This window comes from Lichenostomus cassidix, chromosome 2 (assembly GCF_008360975.1).
Source record: "Lichenostomus cassidix isolate B80296 chromosome 2, HeHo_3.0, whole genome shotgun sequence".
Classification (NCBI taxonomy): Eukaryota; Metazoa; Chordata; class Aves; order Passeriformes; family Meliphagidae; genus Lichenostomus; species Lichenostomus cassidix.
In genome coordinates this window covers 38,267,502-38,279,600 of record NC_139482.1, presented here as the reverse complement: position 1 = coordinate 38,279,600, position 12,099 = coordinate 38,267,502, and the positions used below count along the sequence as shown (strand labels likewise).

At 39.6% G+C, this 12,099-nt stretch overlaps 1 protein-coding gene across 21 annotated transcripts in view; it reads left to right on the top strand.

Annotated features, from left to right (window-relative positions):
• The window catches only part of THRB (thyroid hormone receptor beta), a 170,615-nt gene that overhangs the window by 23,757 nt on the left and 134,759 nt on the right, over window positions 1-12,099 (top strand). For 4 of the 21 annotated variants that reach the window (XM_085051108.1, XM_085051115.1, XM_085051116.1 and 1 more), the window contains exon 2: window positions 4,304-4,381. The exons of the other annotated variants lie outside the window; for them this stretch is intronic. The gene's annotated coding sequence lies outside the window, so the exon portion shown is untranslated. The remainder of the gene's footprint in view (window positions 1-4,303; window positions 4,382-12,099) is intronic. 21 annotated transcript variants of the gene reach the window in all.

The following is a 12,099-nucleotide window of genomic DNA, read 5'->3' as shown; positions in this document are numbered from 1 at the left end:
TGGTGAAAGTTTGTGAAAACTCAAGGGTCCTTATAATCTTATATGTCAGTTAGCCATCATTATTGATACTGAAAGCAATTAATGCTCTTCACTTTGTAATCCAAGCTAATGTCCTCTAATCAACATTATGTAATTCAACAAATAGAGCAAAACCTACTGAATTAAGATACTGTTCTGTCCTGTTATCTCTGGATGTGCAGCATAGCACGTATTTTTGTATCTTTTGAACATTTTGTAGATCAGTAGCTGAATTTCTGGGAGTAAAGGCATTGTATTTTTGAGCCAATGAATTTCACTTTCTGTCAACACTTATGTTCAACGTATGTTTCTGCGGAATTACCCATTGTTAATTAAGAATAATTTTATCTCTCTGGTTAACAGAAGAAATTGGGGCATTATTAGGGTGTTGGCCTAGCTGTTTTCAAAACAGGTTAGCTGCTTTGATCTGGCTGTGTTGACAGTAAAATTGGGTCTTCTGCTTGGACGTGTAGGAGAAGTATGTGTTTGGTTAGACCGTTATCAAATTGGAGGAAGTAACTAGAATTGGTAAAGCAAAGACAGGCACAGTAATGAAAAAAAAAAGAGAGAAAAAATTAACCAATGCAGGGTCACACAGAACACTGTCATTTTGCTGGTGTAATTTGTGGCTGTAAAGAGAGGTCATGATGTTATGCTATAGCTATCCTAGCTCTTCTCAGTTTTGCACCATTTTCCTGTAGTTCATACAAGTCCAGTCCTAGAACGCAGCATTCACTTTTGTGTACTGCTCACTATTTATTCTTTTTTCCTAACCATAAGAGATTAAACAGGAAAGAGTTCAGGCAGGATTTGGACACATAATAGAGTGTGAAACAAATATTACATTAACAAGGACTGCAAAGTGTCTGTATACATCTTTCAGTGACCATGTCTATATTGTCTGAAAGTATTGGTAAAAGCTAACTGCAAAAAGTGAGGGTTTTTTAACTTTTAAGAAGGGGATCTACTTACTAGACTTTGGTCTGTGTGTGGTGGTATTATCCCCCTGGAAGTGGTCAGCAGAAATTAAGTTGTGTAAAGCTGTGCATTATAGAATGATGAGACTTTGGCAGAATGAGGGGTAGGCAGCTAGTGAAGTCCCCTCTTGTATGATCATTTTTGGTAGTAGTGACAAGTCCTGGTTTTGAACACTAAATGCCTTTGATCTAATTTAACTCTAGTATAACAGCATTGAGAATATGGGCCATTAACATCATGGAAAGGTTAAAAGGAAAACACATTGAAGTTGTTCCAATCTAAGTGTAATATTTTTCCTTAGTTAAACATATGCAATAATAAAAAGCAAGATACAGCAAAAATAGGATTCAGTGGTATTTGCCTAAAGTAAGCATATGCAATCTTGGAAGTGCTGTGTGACATTTTAGATTTTATTTAATTTTCTCTTTAAGCTTCAGACTGGAAGTTAAAGTGCCCTAAAGGAGTCTTTATTCTAGTTGAAGTGCTCTGATTGCACTGATCTTTTCTTCCTTTTCCTTTTCCTTTTGGTAGTATTTTAAGATTTGTGGATTGTTGAAGTGCCATCTCTCTTGTTATGAACATTGGCAGCTAAAGCTACTCGGTGCCTTTTCAGTGATCTTAACAATCACCAGTCAGCCAAAAAAGGAGGAGGACCTTGCAGAATTGCAGGTTATGTGCGACCCTGATTCAGAAGTGTGTCTGTAATTTAAAAAACTTGCAGGGCAGGTTGTGAGATCCATGCTGTGGTTGGCCATCTCACTGGCTGTCTGGTTCTTCTCAAAAAAATGCTGTTTAAAATGTTTCAACAACTTCCGAGAAACTTGTTATTTAAAATCATATTATCTCAAAAAGCCAGAAGTGTGACTAAGTGTATGGAGACTGTAGATTGGTCAAAGTACAAGAGATTACATTTTAAGACCAATGCTAGGAGAAATACACAGAGGAGAAGCACCCCTGTCTTCATGTCAAAATGACCAGCTTTTGTTCCCTTAGTTGATTGGTACCCCACTTGGGCAGCACTGCCCAAAATGGGGTGGTCATACCCAGGTTTGAATGGAGGTGTCATGGTAGAACTTCAGTGTTTTCAGTGTGAGTAATTCTAATGTGACTATTTCAGCCTCGTGAAATTTTCAAATATATCCTGGCATGCTTAATTTCAGAATGTAGCATGTTAAGGAAAGAGCATTAGTCCTAACATTTGGACAACACCCATTTCAACTTACAGTCTGGATCTTTTTCTAATACAGCAGTGTTCACAAAGAAAGCAAGGTAGGTGTTTGGTTTTTCCTATATTCACATTATTGTTCTGATTTTTTTTTTAAGAATCCAGCTTGTTCTACTTTAGTCCTTGCAAGGAAACATTTCAGGAGATTAAATGAAAAATCACAGTTCCAGTAGAGTATGTAAAACTTTAACTCTTGTTGTCACTCCAGAGCCACCACTGTCAGCTGCTGAAAAGTCATAAGGATCAGTAGATTCCATTTAATTTGTCTTCTAAAACTGCTGATAGCTTCACAGGTGTCTGGGAGGCTTTGCAGATTGGCTGGGAGCAAACTGTTTTAGGCAAAATCCTTACAGATGAATGAATAGTGGACATAATGTAAGCCTGCTTTTCATAAACTTCCTTCTGCCATTGTACTCCCCTGAGAAACTTTCGGAGCCTAGTGGTGATTTTAGAAATGTATAAGGTAGCATTAGAAATAAGATGCATATGGAAGTAGCAATAATGAAGGAGAGACTATTTCACCACTGTTGGTCATCGTCTGGAGGATTTCCTGACATTAAATTCCCAAAGTGCAAGAAAGTCATCTGATAACCTGTATAATAAAAATGAGCAGTTTGCATCCCTGTTATAATTATGGTGTTGAATTCGCAGTGCTGCTTTCTTGCCTGAATTCCAATACATTTGGTCTGAATTGCTTGTAAGGATAGAACAGTAATCCATCAAGAATGACAAAATTACTGTGGTTTGTTTCTGTTGTGTTGTTCAATTAAAAATCCTTTTTCCTTTTGTACCTGCATATATTTAAGACTGCATTTACCTTTTTGTATGTCTGTAAATGGTGCTTTACAGTCATATTAAAGGAGGTACAGTATTTTCAAGATCTTCTAACATATTTTTATGTAATTATGTCTATTTTCTATAGCTTTTCTAAGTTTTAACACTTAATTAGGACAAATGTACCTAAATGATTCAGTTTTCAGTGCTGTCTTTTTACCCATGTTAGAAATTATTCTTTAACTCTGTGTGGCTTTTTTTTTTTTTTTTTTTTAAGGATATCATGACTCATTATTTACTCGTGGGTAATCATCTTTAGTAAACAGTACATCTTGTGAGAGTTAATACAGAGCTTTGTGTGTATCAGTTAGAAAAAGACCCTTCCATTCAAAAGTTCCTGCCAGCTGTCACCTCCTCAGCTAATATCACCTCATAGTGCTAGTCACAAAATACAGAAGTAATGTTTGTGTTTAGGTAAACAGGAAAGCTTGCAAATAAACCAGAACTCAGTAATATGGATGACTTCAAGGCTGCAGCAAAATATATCTGGGCATATAATACTACAGATTTCTATTTTGTTTCTTATATCCTATTGCTGTGTTTAGCTGGTATTGTATACTTTTTCAATTAATGGAAAAAAAAAAGGCATAAAATAGAATAACTTAGTCTTGTCCCTTTTCCTGCTATGGGAAGAATATATACTTTGGATCTATAACCAGTTACTTTCCTTAACACGATATCCTAGGTTTAGATTTTGAATCATTGCCTGGCTGACTAAGTGATGACTCGCTCGTTTTGTCTCCTATTTATAAAAGAAGTGAAAAGATTTAGCTCATGAATTTTTCATACAGACTACAGATGTACTGGTTGGGGCCAAATGCTGTCCTCAGTTGCAAGTCAGTGTCGCTGGTGAGCTGTCAATGGCAGTGTTGTGAATATATTTCAGCATAGTACTGAGACTTAAATGTTTTGTTTCTAATGTGCATATAGGGGTAAGAATTAAGGAGATGGTAGATAAACTGATTATAAAAATAGATAGGAAGTAGAGGTTCATTTTCCAGTCCAACATGCTGCTGCCAGTACTGAAGCAAGGGTAAAACCATTACTCACTGCCCTGCGGGTGCTGCACCCTGCAATGAATGAGTACCATATTTTAAAATATCTAGTAACATTATGAAAAGCTGAAGTTGAAGCAGAAGTTCAGATCTTAATTAGTGAAACTGCCTTTCCGCCTTTGGTGCTGCCAGCCAGGGAAATCTGATTATATTTTAAACTTTCCCAAACGGACTTTGCCTTTTCCCTTCTTAGGAACTGCCTGTGAAACCACGAGCAAGGAAAGGTGTAGCACAGAAGGCAGCTTTACGTGCCTTCATAGCCTGGCTTCAGGTTGGTAATATCCCTCTGAAGTTTTACTGTATCCTTTCAACCTCCAAGTTTTTCTGTACTTTGAAGTTAAAAACCAAGTTAACCTTTGACCAAGAATTTCAAAATCACCTGGTAGAAAGCCCTTCCCTTTCTGCTGCCTGATAAATGAAAAACTCTCCTCTGCATGTAAGACTCAAAAAACCTCTGTGGAAAAGGCGTAAGGCTTTATTAATTCTGAATTGCAGGTTTTCTGGATAATTCTCTTTAGAAGGAGGAATCTCTGTTAAGTGTTTGAAACTCTTCTTTCCTTTTTGACCTGGAGAATAGAATACGAGCAAACATAATTAGAGGAAAAATGTTAGCAGCACTGTCATGATGTAAAGACCTTACCTGCAGCTGGGGTCTGCCAGGTAAATGGAGATTACTGTCAGCCTCACCAGCTCAACACCTGTCTGATATAAAAGAAGCAACCAACACAAAGAAAGCTAAATGGAAATACGCCCCTGCTATGTGTTTTTTGTGCTGTAATGAGGAAAAAAAATCCCTTTGTGCTGAGCTTAAGGTTGTTTTTTCCCACTGCTTGTCTCATTCAGCATCTATTTTCTGAGAAAGGGCAGAGCATGGATCATTGCTGGATTCACAGCCCTCCCCAGCTAGTGAGCATAGGAAGTCTCAGCTCCTGTACTAAGTTTCAATAGAAAACAAAGAGTATTATCTGATATAGTGTAGGTGGTGTATTTTATATTTGAAATTCCAGTTACTGCTCCCTGCATGAGCATCGTGAGGTTTCTGAGTGAGTTTGTTAGTGGTTTCGTAGATTTCTGTCCTCTTGTAAGGCTTTTGCAAACGTTTTATCTTATCCTGTGTCTGGATGGCTCTCATGGGCTCTACCCTGTCTGTGGGAGGGTTTTGTGTCAGGGGAGAGCTGGTTGTTGGTACCTCCTGGGCACAGTGCCCTGGGGTGCTCAGTGAGCTGCAGCGGTCTTACATCCCCCTTGGAGCTCCCAACAGAAACTTTCACGTGGAGGAGACTTTCTGTCAGATGCATGGGGTGGCATCAGTGGCATGGTTCAGCAGGCATGCAGTTCCAAGGGAGTGGGGGAGGTTTACATCGTGGTCTGTAGAGCTGGGTGAGTGGTCAGCACCACTCTTGCACCCATAGCTTGTCCAACAAGCTCTGCAGTGTTGTCTGTGTATATATGAAAGCTCCTGCTCCAGATTGGGAAAGTCAGGATTCCTGCTCATGATGTGGCTCTGAAAGCACTGAGGTAGGACATTTTTAGTACCTTTTCAGGAGGTGATATGTACCTGGAAGGGACATTCTTCTAATGGAGGCAGTGCTGTTTATTGTGGGATGCACAGTTTGGGAAGGCAGGTGGGACATGAGCTATCTGGTACTACCAGGATAATGCAAGATAGGTCTTTTAAGAGAAATCATAAACATGTTTGGCACATATACAGGACAAAGTGTCTCCTATAAGACTCATTCTTCCAGTGTTGCCTAATCAATTTGGTATGCTGTTTTTGAAGGTTTGATTTCTTTTATGCCTTCTGTCTCCTTCTGGTATTCAGATGTCTGGGTGGTGAGGCCTTTTGATGCTATGTGTTGTATTTATAGCCCATACGAACTTGTCTTGCAAAATCACTAGATTTTAATCACTTGCTTCTTTGAGTACTGAATCTTAAATATGCAGACTCCTTGGCACTCAGACAGCTTTATTTGTCTATCAAAATACATTAAAAACAAGTCAGTCTATCGGAGCTGGCTGTCTTGAAAGGGTTACTGATTAAGATATCAGCTTAATCCAGGGGCAGCACAGAGGTGAGTAACAGTAGATAGATGGACAGAAAGATTGGAAAAGGATTATTAATTTAAGTATCTTGGAGTCATAAACTCCTGTTTTAGCAGAGCAAGTCTGTCATGATCTCTTTTGCTCTTTCTGTGGGCAGTTCCTGATCTCTCTAAAGCTGCTGCTGAGTGCCATTTTGAAAATCTTGTCAAGGATAATTACTGTTGCGAAGGTAGATGTTCGCACATTCTGGAAGATGCCTGAGATATAAAAATGGTGATGTCTCTAACTACCCATTTCCTTGCTTCTTCACTTCTTTTCCTGAAATTTTGAAAAAGAGATGTTAGGGAATGATGCTGGTGAAATGGATTGGCAGTACTTGAGGTTTTTTAATTCCATCTTTTCTTTGTTTCTTTTTTTTTATTTCTTCTTTTCTTTGAATTTCCTAGATTATTCTTTACCTTTTAAATTGTTTTCTATGGAGAGCTAAAATTCTCTGAGAGGTTTTTAGACATAGAAGATGAACCGTACAAACTAAACAAAGAAGAGTTCCTTTTGAAGCCTGTCTGTGTGGCAACATGAACACATAATGGAAGAAAATAGGATATTAAGAAGGAATCTCAAAGATGTGATAAGTTTCCCCTTCTTTGCTACTAAAATACCTTAAAAATGGAGAGAAAGCTGATAAGGCAGTGTGTTGAAGATAGGCAATATACTATATAAAAGCACAAGTTTAGCTTTCAGCTTACATAATAGACAGGGGAAAATGTCACTACAGATTATACTAGTTGCACTTAAATGCCTGTCTATTAAAAGCAATTGCGTTCTTTTCCTGCTGTGCTGGCATGTAGAATTGCTGTCTGCCATGCTGTGGCATTCAACCAACACAATTTCAGCTATGTTGATTTTATTTTTTCCTCTGAAACTCTATGTCTGTCAGTCACTTTGCAGAACTTGCTTGGAAATACGAATATAAAAGTTGTGTGACAAGGAAGCAGGCTGCTGTTCCGTCAGTCTCTGCTTATCAGTATCTTTTCTCAGGGCAAAGCAGAATTTTGAGGGTTTTGAAATGTCAGTTTTTCAGGTGTTGTGCAGGCAAACTGCTACTTAGGATAATTTTACTAGGAAAATGTTGGGGGATTTTGATCCTTAGCATTTATATTCAGTGGTAGTAATATGATCTGTTTAGTTTAAACTTTTAGAGGCACAGTGCTTGAAATGGGCTGATGTAGCATTACATCCATCATGTGAAAAAAGTAGACAAGCTTTTGTTCTTTCTGTTATGATTTTTCCTCTAAAATACAGGCAGAAGTTGTTTAATTTGTGAACAGTTGAAAATATTTTTCCTCCATTTAAGAAAGAGGCTTATTTTTGTGTCTGTTTATTTGTTTGTTTTTTACTTGCCAGTTGAAAACTTTGGCTGTGGTGTTTTGTTTTGTTCTAGGAAAGAAACCAACCAAAGTGATCTTTTCATTTTCTCCAAATTATGGTGCTACTCTGATAATAGTTAAGGAATTTATTTTTTGTTGGGTTTTGATACTAGATACAGGATCTTAAATTTTCAAAAGTGACTCATGATTTGGCATAAGGCCATTTTAGAGTGCAAACCTAAAACATCTGAAAGATGCTATTCAGTTCTTATTAAACAAGGTTCCATTAAAGACATTTCAGTTGGTCACAGAAATGCCCAGGCATCCAAAATCACCACTCGTATGTGCAAACTGAGCTTATTCGATTTCCTTTCAAAAACAAGGCTGTGTTTGAAGGCTTTAAATAGTTTGAAAAAGTTAGGTTAAAATCAAATAGATTTTTACATCTATCTGCAATTGCATAATACAATGTGATGATATTATACTTTATGATATAGTGTCATTTATTATAAAACAACTGTGTTATTATTGCCTGTATTAATGCAAGGGGAGGGCAAGCAGGAATAACTGATGGCTAGACAGTGTGTTAGATTTTGCTATTTTGTGTACTGCAGTATGGAATCCCCTATAATTTTTCCTTTACAACATTGATTTTGTGGCTATTTCATAGAATCACAGAATCAGAGTGGTTTGGGTTGGAAGGGGCCTGCTGTGGGCAGAGATGCCTTCCATTTGACCAGGTTGCTCAAAGCCTGATCCAGCCTTGCCTTAAATATGTCCAGGATTTGGGGCATCCAGAACTTCACTGGGAAACCTGTTCCAGTGCCTCACCATCCTCATAGAAAAGAATTTTCTCCTAATATCTAATCTAAGCCTACTCTTTTTCAGTTTAAAGCCATTCTGCATGTCCTTGTAAAAAGTCCCTCTCCTGCTCCCTCTCCTGCTCCCCTGTATGCTCCCTTTAGGTGCTGGAAGGTGCTCTAAGGTCACCCCAGAGCCTTCTTTTCTCCAGGCTGAACAAAGTCAACTCTCTCAGCGTGTCTTCATCGGAGAGGTTCTCTGGCCCTCTTACCATCTTCATGGCCTCCTCTGGACTCACTCCAACAGGTTCAAGTCTTTCTTATGTTGGGGGCCCCAGAGTTGGGCACAGCACTCCAGCTGTGGTCTCACAAGAGCAGAGGGGGAGAATCCCCTGCCCATACTGCTTTGGATGCAGCCCAGGACATGACTGGCTTTCTGGGCTGTGAGTGCACATCGCTGGGTCATGTCCAGTTAGTTCTTCATCCACCAACACCTCCAAGTCTTTCTCCTCAGGGCTGCTCTCAATCCTATTTCCACCCAGCCTGTATTTGAGCTTGGTGTTGTCCAGACACAGGTGCAGGCTCTTGCACCTGGCCTCGTTGAACTGGATGAGTTCTACACAGAGCCAGCTCTTGAGCTTGTCAGGGTCCCTCTGGGTGGCATCAACCACAGCATGCAGCTTGGTGCTGTCAGCAGACTTGCTGAGAGTCTGCTCAATCCCATTGTCCGTGTGCCAACAAACATCATAAACAAGGCTGCTTTCTCCTTTTTTGCTTTGACTTGGTGATGGAGCTGCTACCAATAGGTGATTAGGCAAAAGCAAACTGATCAGTTTGTCAGTCTGTGATTCCCTGGGGCTGTAGTGGGGGATAGACAGCAGGAAAGAAGTTGCTGAGTGGACTGACATAAAAGAAATAGCTGAATATTACAGAGCAAAATGTAAAACCTAGCAAGGGTTCTTAAAACAGTTGCACCACAATCAAAAATTTAATCAAATGGCAATGTACATATTGGTAGGTAAAAGTGCTGTGCTGTGTTTATTTCTGCCAATGAAGCCTTTTCCAGATTTTTGTCACCAGTAACTATCTGTGAGGATAATCTGATCGAGTGCCTTGTCACCAAAGTACATCTATAAAAGCAGTCCATAATCATGAGCTTGTTGGTGTGTTTCATCCCCAAACACTACCCATATCTCTTAACTGCTAAAATAATAGGGAAAATAATTTAAACATTATAAATAAAGAGAACTGATTTCAAATAGATGAGACTGTCACACTCGTATTTTTCATTTACAGCATCACTTTCAGCACAGCATGAAATGGAAGTCAAAAGAAAATGTTAGGAGTTCACTGTGGAAGTGACCTAATGGTCAGGTTTTCTATTCATTACTCTTCAGAGTGAAGAAAGGTAAAAAACAGAAGGAAATCTAAAATAGTTCCATTAAACAGGCAGCTGCTCATCAAAATGACCTGATAACAAGTGTCTGCATCCAGTGGAAGATGTGTTCATAGCTAATAATTTTGATTCTTCATCAGTTAGGAAACCACAGAGTGTTCTGTTCAAGTTTTCTAAGATGCCATCCAAAATGCCGTCCAAGATTTTGATTAAAACAGAGTATGCAGTTTGCACAATGAGTTGTTGTGGCAGGATCTAATTAACAATGAACAGTTGGGACCATGAGAGAACAAAATATAATAATGATTTAGATAAATTAGAGAGTTTTTCCATTACGTAGTCCATATGACTTACCCCAAATACAAAAATCATGGATTGTTTTTTAAATTTCAGGATCAAACACCAACGTTGAAGTATTATATGTAACAAAAGCTCCTCTGGTTTGTAAAACTAAAAATATGGATTTATAATCCACTGTAGCTTAGCTATAGTATTCCCTTGCTTTGTCATAGAATCACAGAATATCCTGAGCTGGAAGGGACACACAAGGATCATGGAGTCCAACTCCTGGCCCTGCACAGCACACCTCAAGAATTGCTCCACATGCCTGAGGGCCTTGTTCAAACATTTCTTGATCTTCCTTTTAAGCAGGAAACTAAGCAAGTATGAAAACCTTTTCTGAATGAAATGGAAAAGAGAGAAAGTGGAATATTATGTTTCTTAATACTGCCAGTGGACATGGAATCATACTTCAGAGGGATCAGTCTGGAAGAATATGAACCTCTGCCTCTGTCCTCTGTTTTCCCTGGGAGGCTTCCCTGTCCCTCTCTGCAGCAGGCTGTGAGCACCTCCTATCACCACCAGCTCTATGCTGATGTGGAAGGGTAGTAGAGGTGATGCTGCCCATTCCTCCCTCTGGTCAAACTGGGACCACTCAGCCTCCTTGTGCCTTGGGTTTGCTCCAAATGCCTCCTACCACATTCTTCCTTCCTGTGCATTCCTGTCCCACTGCCTTCCCTCAGCCCGGTTCAGGGATCCACGCGAGAAGTCAAAACATTGTAATTAGTATATTAGAAAAAAGGTTATCGTTGGGAAACATATTGCTAGTGCAACTGGTGTCTTTTGCATGGATCTGGAATTCCCTTGACCATCTAGTTAATCATAGTGCCTGTCTCCATAAAAGTAATTAATAATAAAGTAGTGGATTTTTTTGGTCATATATTGCACTAGCAACTGTTCCAATGTGTCCAGGTGTAACCGTAAAAATCCAATACAGAATTGCTTGTTATTGATACCAATAAACAATAATTTAAAAAATCTAAACTAGGAAAATGAATCACTGATCTTAGAGAAGAGGTTTGGGAAAGTAATTCTAGTTTTATTTACTATATTTTCTTGAATAACATTCAGATTCTCCCATTTTAGTTTACCAATAAGCCAGCAAGGTCAAAAGGATCTCAGAATAAATTTATACAAAATGTTTTGTCTTTGTGATTCCCAGCTCAGTGTTCTACGGTGAGGAGATGTAGAAATCATTCTGACTAAACAAGAGTAGAAACTGTGGTTGCCATTGAAAACTAAATAAAAAAAATTTGCATCATATAGTAAAATAACTTCTCAGCTACGTTCTGCTTATGGAATACGTTGAAGGGAAACCTGACATCATCTTTAATTCAGACAGTTGGATGCTTGAAGTAATCTTTGCTGTTGTGTTTCCTCACTGTTGGGACAAGCTGGCTGGCAGCCAGCTTCAAAGCATCCTCAGGGCACAGCTGTACCCAGAGTGGATCTCCTGGGGAATGCTGTGCAACCAGCCACAGGTCTCTGGTGCACTGGGAACATCTGTCCTCAGGAAGCTGCTGGTGAAACAGGAGATCCAAAATACTGCCTGCATCCCCCATGGTTTAAGGCGTCCTGCTCCAGTGTGTTCAAGTGGCTTTCATGACCAGATGGACCAGTGCAAAGGCAAGAATATGGTCTTTGTCCTTGGTGGTGTGTTACTTGAGGGGTGCATTGTCACTCACGTGCTGGTGGCATTACAGGAGCCTGACCTGTAGGCGGGGTGGCTCCTGGCTCAGTGGTTCTGCTCGTGCCTGCCTGCACCCAGCCGTGCGGCTGCTCCTGGGGCCGGCACACTCCACCTCTCCGTCTCTGCTCCCCACTCACTGCCAAGGCTTGCAGCAGCTGACATGCCTTGGCTGTTTGCTGGAGTTCATCATCTGCCTTTAGTGTGGTTTGTTTTGGGCTCGAGGTTTGTTCTGCTCGTTCATCATCATTTGCTAACCGTAAAACAGGTATATGCTACCAACTTCAGCCTACGTAGGAGAGCTTGGCAGAGTCTGCGGGCATCCTTTAGGCATGAGATGCATTTAAAATCCCTTTT